Source organism: Sapajus apella, unplaced genomic scaffold, assembly GCF_009761245.1.
Source record: "Sapajus apella isolate SASKATOON/1434 unplaced genomic scaffold, GSC_monkey_1.0 scaffold5, whole genome shotgun sequence".
Classification (NCBI taxonomy): Eukaryota; Metazoa; Chordata; class Mammalia; order Primates; family Cebidae; genus Sapajus; species Sapajus apella.
Genome location: NW_022436945.1, coordinates 4,433,657 through 4,450,859, shown reverse-complemented (window position 1 = coordinate 4,450,859; position 17,203 = coordinate 4,433,657). Strand labels below are relative to the sequence as shown.

Sequence of the window (17,203 nt, the reverse complement as noted above, 5' to 3'; positions counted from 1 at the left end):
TCTAGCCACATTTTGGCTGCTTTAGGAAACTAAAGGTCCCTGTGCTTTCTTATACCCTGTACCCCCTGGTTTGAAATATGGCTGCCTTTGAGAAAAATCCTAATTTTGTGAGTTTTAAGGTTAAAGTGATCTCTCATTCCACTCCTTCCCCATTTAGACCATATCATAGGAATCTAGTGCAATTAGTTAAAATATAGGAGAATCCATTGCTTTATAGACCTAAAAAAGTTATATTAGTTAAACACGTATTAGGTATCAGGTACTATACCACCGGTTTTTCATTTATTGCCATTTTTTTTTTTAAGCCTTCACAACAACCTGTGAATAGGTATAATTATCCTCATTTACAAATGGGGAAACAGAAGCTCAGTGATGTTAGTTAACTTGCCTGAGGTCACAGAGCTCATGAAGGACAGCAGGGAAGACAACTCAGGTATGGTGAGCAGTCACAGATACAACACCACATCTTAGCACTCCACCATGTGGCTGATTTGTGGGAGTCCCAATAGGCTACAGCTGCACAAACACCTCAGTGAATGCCCCATCTGTGCCCAGAGATAAAATGGTATTTGAGGAAAGGAGAGGAAAGGCGGAGGGCAGTCAATTAAATAAGTAACCCTGCATCCCCTTGGTGAGCTGCTCCACAATGGGTGGTTGCCATTTCCATGTGGCAAATAACGATGAAGGATCCACAATGATATCACAACATGCTAACCTTAATTCTTCATGTGCATGCAGCACTGAACAGCTGTGACAAATTTTCTATTAAATGATTTTTGTCTGTTCACAGGCTCTGGAGCCAGGCAGAGCTGGATTCAAATTCCAGCCCTGAACCTTATCAGCAGTAAGCTTTTTAATCATTCATGAGTTGCTTTACTTCCACCTTTTATAACCTCATAGGGGTATTGGGAGGTTTCAGTTAGGTGACTGGAGTGTGTGCAGTGCATAGTAGGTGTCAAGGGAGAAACGCTGACTGCCAACTCCTTGGCTTCTTATGGAGTTACCCTCAGTACTTCTGACCTGTGCCACAGTTTTCCTCCCCACAGAGTGCATAGCCATGGTGAGAGACTCATGCTGGGAAACAGGAGAGAAGCAAATTGACCAAAAGTTCCAAGCACGTGCCTCAGTTTCCCCATCTGCCTCCCCTGGACCCATGCTGCACCACTCTGCATTTGTCATTCCTCTTATGGGTTGCATTGTGTGCCCACAAAGAAGATGTTAAATTTCTAACCTCTGGTACCTGGCAACATACCGTATTTGGAAATTATTTGGGTCTTTGCAAATTTGATCAAGTTAAGATGAGATCATTAGGATGGGTCCTTCCTCCAATATGACCAGCATCCTTCTAAGAAGAGAAAAACACCATCTGAAGACAGAGACACATGGAGAGAATGCAACATGGCCACGGAAAGAGGTTGAAATGCTACATTTTCAGGTCAAGGAAGCCCAGGGCTACCAGAAGTTGGAGAAAAAACGAAGGATCTTTCCCTAAGAGCTTACAAGGGAGCATGGCCCTGCTAACACCTTGATTTCAGACTTCTATTCTGCAGACCTGTGAGAGAATAAATTTCCCTTGTCTAAGCCACCAAGTATGTGGTATTCTAAAGCAGCCCTGGGAAACAAATATTCCCCACCAACATGCATGTTACCTTGTGTTACTGAATGAATGAGTGAATAAAGGAATGAGTGCCTCTGTGTGTGGTTTCTCTTAGCCAGAATGGAGATGGGGGCTGTTACAGAACACAGAAGTGTTTTTCTGTTAACACCTGAGGTGAATAATTGTAGGTAGGGTACTCTGAAATAGGAAAAGACAGGGGAGGGAACCAGTGTACATTGAGCACATCCTATGTGTTTGTTCCTCCATCGCATGCATTGCAGATGTCTCCTTTAGTCTGTGAACCCTGTAAGGTGGGTGTTGTTATTCTAGTTTTCCAGATGGGGAAACTTTAGTTAGAGAGAGTCGACTCTCAGCTTAAGGTCTGACAGGGATCAAGGGGCCGAGCAAATTCCAAACAGAGGTCAGTCTCATTCCAACTCCCACCTGTGATATTTCTACTTGATGCAAAGTGATTGAGGCAATAAAAATCAGGTTGTGATAGGTAAAATTTCAGACAGAGGTGGCTGTTATCAGTGATCATTGCACTTGTTCTGAAATGAGGAGAAAGGAGAGTCTTGATGGAGATACCTGATTAAGGGGTAGAGCGGTAGCATAGCAGAGTTTATGTGGATAGACCTAGAGCCATTCTACCCAGGTTCTGGTGCCAGCTATGTCCACATTAACTAGCTGAGTCCCTTTGCAGCATTACTCCTTCTATGTTTAGGATTCCTGGCATTGCAATAACAGGGACAGGGACCATAGGGCTGTAGTGGGGGACTAAGTGATCATCACAAAAGAAGTTAGAACCGAGCTTCCTACATAGCGAACATGACAAAGTGCTTATTGCTCCTTTTTTTTTTTCTATGATTACTTAAAATGTGACCCGTGCCAGGTTTTCTCCTCTCCATAAAAGCACAATGATACCACCAGCATGAATGACTGTCTTCTTTGCGTGGCTCTCAGGACATCTTGCTGATCTGTTCTCTGCCACAATGCTGTCCAAAACTCGAGCCAAGCTGAAATATTATGTTTCTAATTAGAGAACTGAATGCCATGTTGGTTCCTAGTACCTTTTGGCTGTAATGTTTCACAGCTGCTAATAAAGAAACAATCCGGAGGAGAATTTGTAGTTGTGACTTTTAGCACCGATTCAAAATATGTCTTTCTGGTCCCCAGTGTGTGCATATCTCTCTGTCGCATCACTGAAGGGTATGGGAATGCTCCTTTTGGAGCAAGTGCACAAGCCTCACACCTAGCTGTTTCTTGTTCCCAGGAGGACTGTCTTTCTCTGGGAAACTCCCTAAATTCTGAAATAATTATCCTGGGGTCCCCTATGTAAATCATGTAAACTGAGAAACCGTTACTTAAACCTGGGTGGTCAAGCTGTCCTTGACCATGTTCCTGAGGCAGAGGAGAAATGACTTCAGTGTGACATTGCTTTGGGGGCATTTCAGGATGCTTTACCCATTTCTAAATTCTGGTGACTATATTTCTAGGACCAAAATGACCTGCTGTCACCTAACTAGCCAACCATATTTCATTCCTCTTCTGGGATGTGCTTATCAGAGAGAGAGCAGACCCAACAGATAGAACCAATTCAGCTTTGAGGCTTTTGCTCATTGAATATTGTGTACAGTAGTCATATTACTATTAGCGAGCAAGAACTGCAATTCTCCCTCTCAAATGATATTGTTGACTTTCTGGTCCTGGGGGAAAACCCAAAGCCACCTTTATATGTTTTTCTTTTAGGACTTGTATGCTTGAAGTTAAGATTTTCAAACACAAATTCTCTTATTTAAATGCCTACCCAAAATTTACAGCTATGCAAAACTTGCTGGATTTGGGAAGGAGGGAAAGACAAGTCTGCATTGGATATGTAGTATATTTGAGAGCTGGATTAAAATGTGAGGATATAATAAAAATTATAGAATAAGAATTATATTAATGTTCTCCAGAGAAACAGAAAACATAGGTATATATACACGTTATATACACACACCTTAAAATATAATGTGTGTACATATGTACATACATATATTCATATACATACACACAATTATGGTATGTAGGGTATAAAAATAGGGTGTATACCCTATTTTTCTGCTTCTCTCTCCCTCTTATATGATTATCATATGTGCCCCATATGATTATGGAGATTGAGAAGTCCTATCATCTACAGTCTGCAAACTGGAGATCCATCATAGCTGCTGATGTAATTCAATCCAAGTCTGAAGATTTGAGAACCAGGGGGGCTAATGGCAAAAATCCCAGACCAAAGGCGGAAGACTTATATCTCAGCTCAGGCAAGCTGGCAGAAAGCAAAAGAATTGAATTCCCCCTTCCTCCGCCTTTTCGTTCTTTTCAGGCCCTCAGAAGATTGGATGATGCCTACCCAATTGGGAAGGTGTTCTGCTTTACAGAGTCCAGTGATTCAAATGCTAATCACATCTAGAAACACTGCTACAGACACACCCCCAAATAATGTGCAATCTAGGACCCCATGGTTTAGTCAAGTTGACACATTAAAATTAACCATCTCAATAATAATTAAAGCTCCAGGGAAGGAAAATAGTCTACAAGAGTGTTATGATCACAAATAAAATAAATACTTAAAAAGTGTAGATTTTAAAACATGAATTTCATGCAACAGGTAGAAAAAGATAAATACAATGAAATAGAATTTATAAATATAACGAATATATGCACATATAGAAATGCAAGCACACTTAGTGAGGTTAGGCTTCTCTTTATATAATTCTAAGCAATTTGTATGTCTTTTCTGAACTGAACACTTAATAGGTGAACAATAAATATTTGTGGAACAATTATATATGCTACTTATGTTATTTCCTTTATTATTAGTTTGAATGAATTCTTTATAGGATGATAAATTAACATCCTTTGATATAGTTGTTATAAGCTTTTTTCAGTTTTCTATTTGTCTTTTAGTTTTGTGTGTGGATTTTTGGTGGGGAGACTTTCAGAAATTTATTTTTTACTTTTTAATGTAATCGTATTTATTATTTTTAAATAATTTACAGTTTATGAATATTGCTTAGTGTTCTATTCCTCTAAATAAACACGATGCTCCTAATAGGCCTCCTTTTCTGCCTCTGTCAATTCCTTGTGTCATTCCCAAGTTGTCCTGTTGCTAATAGATTTCCTTTTGCTTATCAGCCTCTCTTCTCATCCTCTCTGCCCGTATTTAGGGAAATCAGGTGAATTCTACTTGCTCATGGAAGCTTTGTAATGTGGTACATGCAGAAGTGACTCTATATGTGGTATTGTGGGAACACAGTTTGAGCCTCAGAACATTCTGGAAAGTATCCTGGAAATAGAAACCTACTGCTACAGAGGGTATTAAATGCCAGATTAAGGAAACTGTTTTATCTCCTGTAGGAGTTAGAGCAGGGCTCACTGGTCTTAGCATTTTATGTTAGGTACTAGCTCTGGGCAGGAAGAAGGATATTGAAAGTAATTGATTGATCTTGCTTGATGGACTCTCTTATGGGAATCCCTAATTAGACATTTTTTGGGTGGGTTACTTCTCCATCTGGTACCCCTTCTCCATGGTTTGGGCAGACCCAGAGCCTTGCTGATCATGCAGGGCTCCCCGGAGTGTGGCCTCAGGAAAACAGGCTGTGGTAGATCTGCCTGCTGCTAGGCAAGGTTAAGTGAGTCCTCTGACAATCCTATGCCTGGGTCTCTTGGGGGGAGCTGGTGCTGCTGTCCACTCCAATGCTTTTTCTCTTTGCTTATGATAATAGCATTCTTTCACTTGAGAACTGACTTTTTCCTCTCTGTTGTATTACTCAAAAGGGCAGATAACACTAGCGAGGATAAAAATTGGAATGTTGACTGAAGACCCACAGGCACCCAGGGCTTTAGGTTCTTTCCACAATGAGAACATCAATGTCAGTTTCCCCATTCCTGAACTTCAGTACAGCCCCAGGTGTCTGAGATTGTTGAGACTTCCCATGGCCCTACACGCCGCCATAGTAACCATCCAATAAGCACTTTTCTCCCTTCTTTTAAGTTACAGTCAGATTCTGCTGGTAGCTCTCTAGAATCTTAGCAGATGCAAGAGCTCACCAGTGTCGGTGGATACATGGAGAGGAAGACAAAGCCCTGGCATTGCTCAGTGCATAATTATTTTGGGGAGCTCTCTATGTCAATTTGAGGCCATAGAAGGCCTTTCATGAATTCTAGACCACAAAGCTGGGAAGACTGGGTTCCCTTACCATATCAGCAAATTGAGTTTCTTAGAGGGTTGTGGACTTTTTCAGAAGGAAGGAGTCTATGACAATTTTTGTAAGATGGTGATTTTGCCCAGGCTGATTGTGAGCTGATTTTTGGGACTCTTGCTGGTTTCTTGGCATCAGAACCAGGAAGCTCTCATCTGTTTGTGATTACAAGGCTCAGCGTGCCCCACTAAAGGACCCCTGGTGCCTTTCCTCTTCTGAAACACATTCAGCACATTTTTAGAAACCACACTGAGAAGCCCTCCCTGAGAAAGTGACTACACACTGCTTAATATTCTGAAAACATAAATAGCTGCTGAGAAGCCAGTCATAAACTGTTTGAGAAAGCTGACTTGGCACTGGGAGAAAGCCAGCTGTTGCTGGCATTTGATTGGCAGAGATTATAAAATTCCTTGCCATGTCAGGATTGTCAATGAACACATATTAAGCTTGTTCCCATCTTACATGCTGAAGCGTTCTAGTTAAGTTTGTGCTCTTTTGAACATTTGGAGAGATAAGCTGTGTTAGGATGGATGCATCTCTCCTGGTATCATATGTTCTGGATTGAATTATGACCCCTCAAAAGATATATTGAAGTCCTAACTCACAGTAGCTCAGAATGTGACCTCATTTAAAAAATAGTTTCTTCGTAGTTATCATTAGTTAAGATGAGGTCATACGAAATAGGATGGGCCCTTATTCTGATAGGACTGGTGTCCTTATCAGAAGAGGAAAGAAACACCCAAGGAGAATGCCATGTGATGACCAATGCAGAGATTGAAGTGGTCCAGCTGCAAGCCACGGAATATCAAGGATTGGTAGGGGCCAACACCAGACACTAGGAAAGGCAAGGAAGGATACTCCTTTACACATTTCAGGGGGAGGGGGCCCTGCTGACATCCTGATTTTGGATTTTTAGCCTCCAGAACTGTAAAGCAAATGATTTCTGTTGTTTTAAGATGCCCATTTGAGATACTTTGTATTAGAAGCCCTAGGAAACTGATATGCCATCGTTCTAACCATCTCCCTGCCCTACATCAGATTGGACCTCTCATTCCTTTTCTTTCATTCATTTGTTCATTGAGCATCATTAAACATTGACCATATTTTGGATTCAGTTTTGAGTGCTGGAAATACATTATTGGAGGCTACAGTCCCTACTCTCAAGGATCCAAGAAACTTGGGAGAAAATAGACATACATCTACCAACAGATGAGTCCTGCTGTGCCTTAGATTCTTAGCATTTGTCCTCATTTATTGAACTGTAAGTTAGGATATGTGTGTGTGTTTCACATTGATCTAAACTCCTCAAAACCTATTCTTTTTCTTAACTGTTTTATCATGAAAATTTTGAATAAATATACAAATTAAACTGCATTAATCACCCTTAAAGTTAGTGCCTAGATTCAATGACTGTTAACATTTTGTCATATTGAGTTTTAAAACCTGTGTTTTAATTTCTTCACATATACTGTATTCCATAAGACTACAAGCTCTTGAATCAACCTCTCTGAGTTCCAGTTCTAGCTTGGTCATCCAGCTGTATGTCTTCAGGCACATTCCTACCCTCTCTGCTTCAGTTACCTCATCCATTAAATGGGAATAGTAACAATACCCGGCTCATGGGGATGTTGTAAGCAAGAAATGCATCCACATGTAAAAAGTAATTAAAACAGTGTCTTTCAACATGTGAACACTCAATAAATATTAGTTCTTTTAATAATTAATCTACTAGAGTTCTTGGAAAATAGTAGTTGTGTCTTATTCTCACAGGTGGGGCTAGAGTGATCCTTATGTAGGTGAATCATGGGAGGAGCTTGACCTTATTTGATTCATTCTCCAGGTTTTCTTCCTTTAAGGCATGCATATTTCTGTTCCCTTTGAAGCAGTACCTGGCACATACATGGCTCATGAGAAGCATTCAATAGATGGCTTGCTGAATGAATCGCATCTTAACATGCTGCTGTTTGTTCATGCACTTTTTCACCTACTCATTTGGCAAATATGTATTGAGCATCCTTTTTGTGCTAGGCATTGAACTTTGTACTGAGGCCTAATTGATGAATAAGACAAAGTCTCTTTTACCAAGAAACTTAAATTTGGTCTCGTTGATATTTGATTTTGAATTCATCTTCAATTGTGTATACAGCTCATTTTATTAGCTAGACTATAAAAACCTTGTGACCAGAGATTGATTTCTACTTCTCTTTTATTAAAGGCAAGAGTCATGAGAAGGTTAGCATACATGAAAGCATGGCTTTAGAATCACATAAAAATCACAAGACATGAAAACTTTTCCATTATGTTGACAACAACTGTTTTACTCTGCCTATCTTTATCTTAATATCTTTCTGTGTCAGTAGCAATATTATTCACCTGGATGTTTTAAGAGTGGAATAAGATAATGTCATGAGTTCATTAGATAAAATTGATTTGAAATTCATTCAATTCAATGTAATTGAATTAAAGAATGAAGTAATAGTATTTTCTCAGTGAATGTGTTATTTTTTCATCTGCCTCCCCTTTCTTTCCAGAAATGGTAAATTTGAGGATATTGTATAAGAGGTTGATTTGTTACTTTTACAATTTTCTGGCAATTGGATGTCTAATTCTTAGAGTACTTGTAAGAATTGTTAATGGCTGAATAGTGCTCCCCATCTCCGCCCCAACAGTGATATGTTGACATTCTAAATCCTGGTACCTCAGGATATAACCTTATTTTGAGATAGGATGTTTGCAGAGGTAATCAAGTTAAAATTATATTATGAAGGTGGGCCTGAATTCAATATGACTAGAGTTCTTTAAAAAGGGGAAATTTGGAGACAGACACAGACATGGGCAGAATGCCATGGAACAGATTCTTTCTCGCAGTCATCAGAAGGAACCAACCTTGCCAACACCTTAATCTTAGACTTGTAGCCTCGAGGATTGGGAGATAATAAATTTCTGTTACTTAAGCTACTCACAGAAGTAAAATCTAATCTTCAAAACGTTCTGGTGAAAAACAATACAACGGAGAGTCTATGAGCTTATCTACAGCAATAACAAAAAATTTTTGAAAACAAAAGCAGATATGAAGCTGGGAAAAAATTTCCCCACTATTAAAAATTTCTTCTTGTTTTGGACAGGACACTAAAGGAAAATGAATGATATTCTCACAGTCTCTTTACACCTGTTTTTCTCTGGAAGGTGTGGTTTCTGCTGTGTTTGTGTTCTGAGTGGGGCGAGTGTAAGTTACATGTCTCCATTCTGGGACTATGGGAGAACATGTCTGGCTGTCACAAGATGGCATAAGAGCAAGTTAAAGTGACAATAATTTAATAGTAAATCTTCCAATCATTTTAAAATTTCAACCCAGAAGATTATTCTAAGTCCCAGCTAGGCATTGTGTTGTGATAAGAACACACAAGATGCGAATTTAAAGTAAGTATATTTCAGCTCTGCGGTGGCCATTTACAGCCATATGACCTTGGGCAACCTGTTCAAAATGCCTCAGCTTCAACTTCTAAAACTACAAACTGGTGGTAAAAATAATATTCACTTATTCATCATTGATTTATGTATTCACTAAGTGTTGAGCGTGTGCTATATGTGATTATACTCTAAGCACTGAAAATATAACAGTAGACAAGACAGCAAGGTCTGTGACATCTTGGACTTTATATTTTAGTTGCAGAGACAGGAAATGGGTAACTAAACATAATTCAGAGAATGACATGAACCCTGAAGAGAATAGGGTAGAGTAAAGGGATGGAGCATCACTGGGAGGTAGAGAGCTAAATGATGAGTAGAGGTCAACCCATACCAAGTATAGAGGAATAGTGTTTCAGTCAGAGAAACTAGAAAATGTCACATGTCTGATGCTAGAGTTAATGTGGTTGGTATAAAGATAGCAAGAAGCCCAGTGTGGCTAGAGCATGGAAATCAAGCAGAGACACATGGATGCTGAGATAGGAGAGAGAGGCAGGGGATAAATCATGCTGACAAAGGTAAGGGGTTTGGATTTTATTCTAAGTACATCAGGAATCCATTGAACTATTGAATTAATATATTTAATTTTCCCTCTAGCTACTGTGTGGGCAAGTTTGGAAGTATGGATGCCAGTTCTGGGAAGACTCCAGTATCTAGGCTCTAGAAATAGAGATTGTGTGTGATCAAATTTAAGACATGTTTGAAGCTAGATCGAAAGGACTCATTGATGTATTAAGCAGTAAAATAGAGAAACAGGAATGTCATCTGAAGCTTTGGATTGAGCAATTGTTATTGAATGAATTATGTGTCTCTCTATGTCCAGCATTTTTATGTTGAAGTTCTAGCCATAGTACCTCAGGATGTGACTGTATTTGGAGACAAGGTATTTCAAGAGGTGATTAAGCTAAAGTGAAGCCCTTAAGGTAGGCCCTAATCCAATATGACTGATAATCCTTATACAAAAAGGACATTTGTACATATAGGAAGATACCAGACATGTGCATATGCACAGAGAGTTGACCATGTGAAGACATAAGGAGAAGTCTGCTCTCTGCAAGCCCAGGAGAGAGATCTCAGAAGAAACTGAAGGTTCAAACGCCTTGATCTTGAGTACCTAGCCTCAAGAATCAAGAACAAATAAATCTCTTTGTTAAGCCTCCAGTCTGTGCTATTTTGTGATGGCAGCAGTAGCAAAAAAAAATAAAACAACTGAGTAGTAGTGGTGCCATGTATTAAAAGAAAACTGGGAGTAGACACAGGAGGTTTGAATGTGTGTGTGTGTGGAGGGGGAGGGGGTGTTGGTGGCGGTGGTGGTGAGAAATCAAGAGTTCTGTTCTGATCTTGTACAGACTGAGATACCTATTAAACATCCAGCTGGGGACTCCTGAAGGCAATGAGACTTGTAATTTTGGTGCTTGGGAGGACTCAGCATATACAGTAGTTCCACTTTACCCACAGTTTCGTTTCTGTGGTTTCAGTTACCTGTGTGCACAGTACAAGAAGATATTTTGAGAAGGAAGGGAGAGAGAAAGAGAGAGAGGCCATATTTACATAATTTTATTATAGTATACTGTTATCCTTGTTTTCTTTTATTATTATTGTTAATTTCTTACTGTGACTAACTTATAAATTAAACTTTATCGTAGGTACAAGAGAATGAATAAGAAAAAGCTTTCTGTATAAGAAAAAGCAGAGTCTATATAGGATTTGGTGCTATCCATGGTTTCAAGCGTCTGCTGGGAGTGTTGGAACACACTCCACATGGATGAGGGGGCACTACTGTAGATGATATTTACAGTCATGATGAGATCACGAGGGAACCCATGGAGAGAGAAGCATGAGGACCTTGCCCTGAGGCACTTCAAGATAGACATGCAAAAGAGACTGCTCAGGTGTCAGTGGTGAGCGAGAAGGAGAGTAGGAAAGGGGTGGTGCCCTGGAAACCAAGCGAAGGAAGTAGTTAAGGAGAGAGGAAGGAACTGACTCTGTCAAATGCTGTGGCGATCTGGAATAAGGTGAAACAGAAAATTGGTCACTAAAGTTGGCAACATGAAGGTTGTTAATAACCTTGAAAGAGTAGCTTTAGTTATTTGTTAAGGAAGTTTGTATTTGAAATGGGCTGAAAGGAGAATGGAAGAAACTGAAATCATGTAGAGACAACTCTTTTGAAGAGTTGTTTTTAAGAGAAGCAAAGAAAGGGGGAGGTGGCCTAAATGAGATGCGGGGTCAGTGGAAATGTTTTTGTTAAGATGGGGAGGGATAACATGGGAGAAATGCTGGATATAGTATAAACATAAAGTAAAATAAAAAAAAAACTCAAAAAAATGATGAGTTTTGTTATGGCACCTTTGAATGTAGATGAGATTAGCCTAGCAGGTGGAGGGCAATAAAGATTCAGGTGATGAAAAAAACTAGTTTTAGAAGAAAACTCATTTAATAGATGAGAAGAGATAGAATCCAGATTTTAAAAAAGTAGCTCCAGAGAGGCAGGTCACTCACTTTAGCAGGAAGTCAGGCAAAATGCACAGGTACACATAGAGACAGCGTGGTGGATTCCGTTTTATGGAGCTGAGGGAGCCCACATTTGCATGTGTTTTCTCAGTTTAATAAGAAATGCAGTCACCAGCTGACAGTGTTTCTCTCAAGGAAATACTGAATTTCCCTGAAATGGGGAAATGGAAAATTACCATATTTGAAAACCTCAGAGAAGATCTACAATGATCACTGAGAGAATGAAAAAGTAAATGTATTAAGCCTATAAGTTAGGGTGATTAAGCAGAGCTGAGTAACCACTGGATCTTTGTTTGGTTTTTGAAATTTTAATTTCTTTTAAGTTCAGGAGTACATGTGCACATTTGTTACGTAGGTAAACTTGTGTCATGGGGGTTTGTTGTACAGATTATTTCATTACCCAAGTATTAAGCCTAGTACCCATCAGTTATTTTTCCTGCTTCTTTTCCTCCTCCCACCCTTCACCCTTGGAAAGGCCCCAGTGTGTGGTGTTCCCCTCTTTATGTCTACATGTTCTTATCTTTTAACTCCCACTTACTAATGAGAACCTGTGGTATTTGGTTTTCCTTTTCAGTGTTAGTTTGCTAAGGGTAATGGCCTCTGGCTTCATTCATGTTTCTGCAAAGGACATAATCTCATTCTTTTTTATGTCTACATAGTATTCCATGGTGTATAAGTACCACATTTTCTTTATCCAGTCTACCATTGATGGGCATTTAGGTTGATTCCATGTCTCTGCTAGTGTGAATAAACATGTGTGTGCATGTGTCTTTATGACAGAACAATTTATATTTGTTTGGGTCTATACCAGTTAGATTTCTGGGTTGAATGGTAGTTCTGTTTTTTGGTCCTTGAAGAATTGTCACACTGTCTTCCACAATGGCTGAACTAATTTACACTCCCACCAATCGTGTATAAATGTTCCTTCACCATAACCTTGCCAATATCTGTTATTTTTTGACTTCTTAATGATAGCCATTCTGACTGGTGGGAGATGGTATCTCACTGTGGTTTTGATTTGCATTTCCCTAGTTATCAGTGACATTGAGCTGTGCACACAGCTCAGGCCTGCCCAGCTTCTTATGGGCAAGCCACCATGCCACTCTCATCTCCCTGAGCTATTGGGCTCTGCGGACACAGGGAGGGCCAGGCTGAGCCCCTGCTTGCATTTGTCCTTCGCTGCTGTCTTTCCAGCAGGCCCCAGGGAAGGAGGCTTCCCACTACTGCTGTTACCAGTTGTTCACATCAACTCTCATGGATGCACAGATCCCTGTGTTCCACCATCACTGACACACACACACACACACACACACACACACACACACACACACATTGTATATGTGGCACTGAACACTTGACTCACTTAAGTCAGGGCTGAGGGTAGATTGTTGTTTTTTGTTTTTTGTAATTTCCTACTAGTATTTGGATAACTTTGGGGGGCAGGGATGGCAATGTGGGGACAGGGTAACATGTCATCGTGATGACTTTTTTGATGTTGATTAGAAACAATACATCCTTTCTGAGATATTTACAATATTATTAAAAAAAATGAAAATGGTTGTACAAAAATTGTTCTCTCATTGCTCACTGTGCTCCAGGCAATCTGGCCTTTTCACTTGCCGAACATATTCCTTGGGCATCTTCCAGCCTCAAGGATTTTGTATTTATGATTGCTTCTGCTTGGAGCTCTCTTGATATATTTTTGGCTCTGTGTCTCCATCCAAATCTTATCTTGAATTGTACTCCCATAATTCTCATGTGTTGTGGGAGGGAGCCAGTGGGAGATAATTTGAATTATGGCGGCAGTTTCCCCCCAACTCTTTTCATGATAGTGAATAAGTCTCACAAGATCTGATGGTTTTATTGGGTTTTTGCTCTGCTTCTTCCTCATTTTTCTCTTCCTGCGGCTGTCTAAGAAGTACCTTTCATCTCCTGCCATGATTCTGAGGCCACCCCAGCCATGTAGAACTATAAGTCCAATTAAACCTCTTTTTCTTCCTGGTCTCGAGTATGTCTTTACCAGCAGCATAAAAATGGACCAATAGAGTAAACTGGTACCAGTAGAGTGGAGCATTGCTGAAAAGATACCTGAAAATGTGGAAGTGACTTTGGAACTGGGTATCAGGTAGAGTTTGGAACAGTTTGGATGGCTCAGAAGAAGAAAAATGTGGGAAAGTTTGGAATCTCCTAGAGACTTGTTTAATGGCTTTGACAACATGCTTATAGTGATATGAACAATAAGGTCCAGTCTAAGGTGGCCTCAGATGGAGATAGGGAACTTATTGGGACCTGGAGCAAAGGTGATTCTTGTTATCTTTTAGCAAAAGACTAGTGGCATTTTTCCCCAGCTCTAGAGATTTGTGGAACTTTGAACTTGAGAGAGATGACTTCGGGTATCTGGCAGAAGAAATTTCTAAGCGGCAAAGCATTCAAAAGGTGACTTGGGTGCTGTTAATAGCACTTCACTTTAAAAAGGAAACAGAGCATAAAAGTTCAGAAAATTTGCAGCCTGACAATGCAGTAGAAAAGGAAAATCCATTGTTTGAGGGGAAATTCAAGCTGGTTGCAGAAATTTGCATAAGTAACAAGGAGCTGAATGTTAATCTAGACAAAGGTCTCCAGGTCATGTCATGTCTTCATGGCAGCCCCTCTCATCACAGACCCAGAAGTCTAGGAGAAAAAAAATGGTTTTGGAGTCTGGGCCCAGGGTCCTATGCTGTGTGCAGCCTAGCAACTTGCTGCCCTGCATCCAAGCTGCTGTAGCCATGGCTAAAGCATGCCAAGGTACTCCTCCAGCCATGGCTAAAAGGTGCCATGGTTTCAGAGGGTGGAAGCTCCAAACCTTGGCAGCTATTACATGGTGTTGAGCCTGCAGGTGCACAGAAGTCAAGAATTGAGGTTTAGGAACCATCTAGATTTCAGAAGATCTATGGAAATGCCTGGATTCCCAGAAAAAAGTTTGCTTCAGGGGCAGGACCCTCTTGAAGAATCTCTACTAAGACAATGCAGAAGGGAAATGTGGGGTTGGAGGTCCCATACAGAGTCCCTTCTGGAGCACTGCCTAGTGGAGCTATGAGAAAAGGGCCGCTGTCCTCCAGACCCCAGAATGATAGATCCACCAAAAGCTTTCACTGTGCACCTGGAAAAGCTGCAGACACTCAATGCTAGCCTGTGAAAGCAGCCAGGAGTGGAGCTACACCCTGTAAAGCCACAGGAGCAGAGCTGCCCAAGACCATGAGAACCCACCTCTTACATCAGTGTGACCTGGATGTGAGACATGGAGTCAAAGGAGATCATTTTGGAGCTTTAGAATTTGATGGCCCTGCTGGATTTCAGACTTGCATGGGGCCTGTAACCTCTTTGTTTTGTCCAATTACTCCCATTTGGAATGGTTGTATTTAACCAATACTTGTACCTCCATTGTATCTAGGAATTAACTAGCTTTCATTTGATTTTACAGGCTCATAGGTGGAAGGGACTTGCCTTGTCTCAGATGAGATTTTGGGCTGTGAACTTTTGGGTTAATGCTGAAATTAGTTAAGACTTTGGAGGATGTTGGGAAGGCATGATTTTGGAAGGAAGGTTTTGAAATGTGAGGACATGAGATTTGGAAGAGCCAGGGGTAGAATAATATGGTTTGGCTGTGTCCCCACCCAAATCTTAACTTGAAATGTACTCTCATGATTCCCATGTGTTGTGGGTGATCATTTGAATCATGGGGGCAGTTTCCTCCATAATGTTCTTGTCGTAGTGATAAGTCAGGGGTTTATTAGGGGTTTCTGCTTTTGCTTCTTCCTCATTTTCTCTTGCTGCCACCATGTAAGAAGTGCCTTTTACCTCCCGTCATGATTCTGAGGCCTCCCCAGCCATGTGAAACTGTAAGTCCAGTTACAGCTCTTTTTCTTTCCAGTCTTGGATATGTCTTTATCAGCAGCATGAAAATGGACTAATATATATCTTTACCTACAGAAATTCATGACCTGCTTTCAGCTTCTCAGTGTGGCCTTCCTATAATATACTATTAAAAGCTGACACAAATTTACCTCCTCCTATCAAAAAAAACCCATGCCTAACCCCTTCTGGCTTTGCTTTTATCCATAAATTATATAAATGTGCATGTGTATGTATATACATATGTATGTATGCATATTGTAAATATATGTATGTATGCATGTTTCCATTAAAATACATGCTAAATGAAGACTGTGATATCAATTTATTAATCTTTTTGTCTATTACTGTAAACAAATAGCTGAAGCTGTGCCTAACACAAATAGACCTCTAAAAATATTTGTTGAGTAAAAAATAAAATTTATGGTGAAAGACAAAATGTTAGAGAAGAAGACAGGAATGCAGATGCTAATATCACCAATGAAAAAAGAACAGTGATCAGGAGAGCATCAGATGAGAGCAGCATGGCTGTGTTGGAGAAGAGCAGTTATTAAGTGAAGTGCACTTCAGGAGGAGTTGGAGTTCTTGGTGGGGGCAAGTGAGGAGATACGATGTGAAAGGGCCAACAGGAGTAAACAGAATATTCAACTTGACCTTTTAATCTTGTGGTATGTATACCATGAAGACAGTAACTGAAACATAGAGAGAAGAGGTAGAGGACATTGGGAAGGATTTGGTTGATGGATAACAGACAGGTCCAGGGGGCAGAATGTGACGGGGATTCAAAATCAAACAGCCACTTTGAAAAACAATTTGATAGTTTCATATACAGTAAGATAAACACTTATTATGCAGCCCGACAATCCCACACCTAGGTATTTGCCTAACAGAAATGAAAACATATGTCTATACAGAGATTTTTCTGTTCATAGTAGCTTTATTCATAATAACTAAAACCTGGACACAGCCCAAATGTCCATCAACTGATAGAGAAACAAAAAAAATTGTGATGTATTTATTCAATTGAATAATGTTCATAAATGAAAGGGAAAATAGCATTGACACATGAAATAACATGGATAAATCTCAAAAACATTATGCTAAGTAAAAGAAGCCAGACACAAAGACTACACATTGTATGATTCTGAAATTATCAAACAAAAGGCAAAACTATAGTGACAGAAAGCAGATTACTGGTTGCTAAAAGCTGGGATCAAGAAGGATATTGACTACCACGGAACATGAGGTTGCTTTTTGGGGCGATGGAAATGTTCTGAATCATGAGGGTAGTGGCAGTTGCGTGACTATATTTATTTTTCAAAATTTCTAATTTTACACTTAATAGTGGTGTATCTTGCTGCATTAAATTATACCTAAATTGATTAAAATAATTAACATATTTATATTTTCATTTACTGTGTGTCTCAGTCCTAGAATCAAAAAGATATGCTTCTTGAAGGCAATATCAAAACCAGTATTTTCTCTTTCTCTC

General features: G+C 39.9%; 2 long non-coding RNA genes across 2 annotated transcripts in view; both read left to right on the top strand.

Annotated features, from left to right (window-relative positions):
- Positions 1–17,203, top strand: part of LOC116546478 — a 176,454-nt gene that overhangs the window by 124,727 nt on the left and 34,524 nt on the right. The gene's annotated exons all lie outside the window — the stretch shown is intronic.
- Positions 12,656–17,203, top strand: part of LOC116546497 — a 7,303-nt gene continuing 2,755 nt past the window's right edge. Inside the window, exon 1 of the long non-coding RNA XR_004266735.1 lies at positions 12,656–12,871. This is a non-coding gene — a long non-coding RNA (uncharacterized LOC116546497). The remainder of the gene's footprint in view (positions 12,872–17,203) is intronic.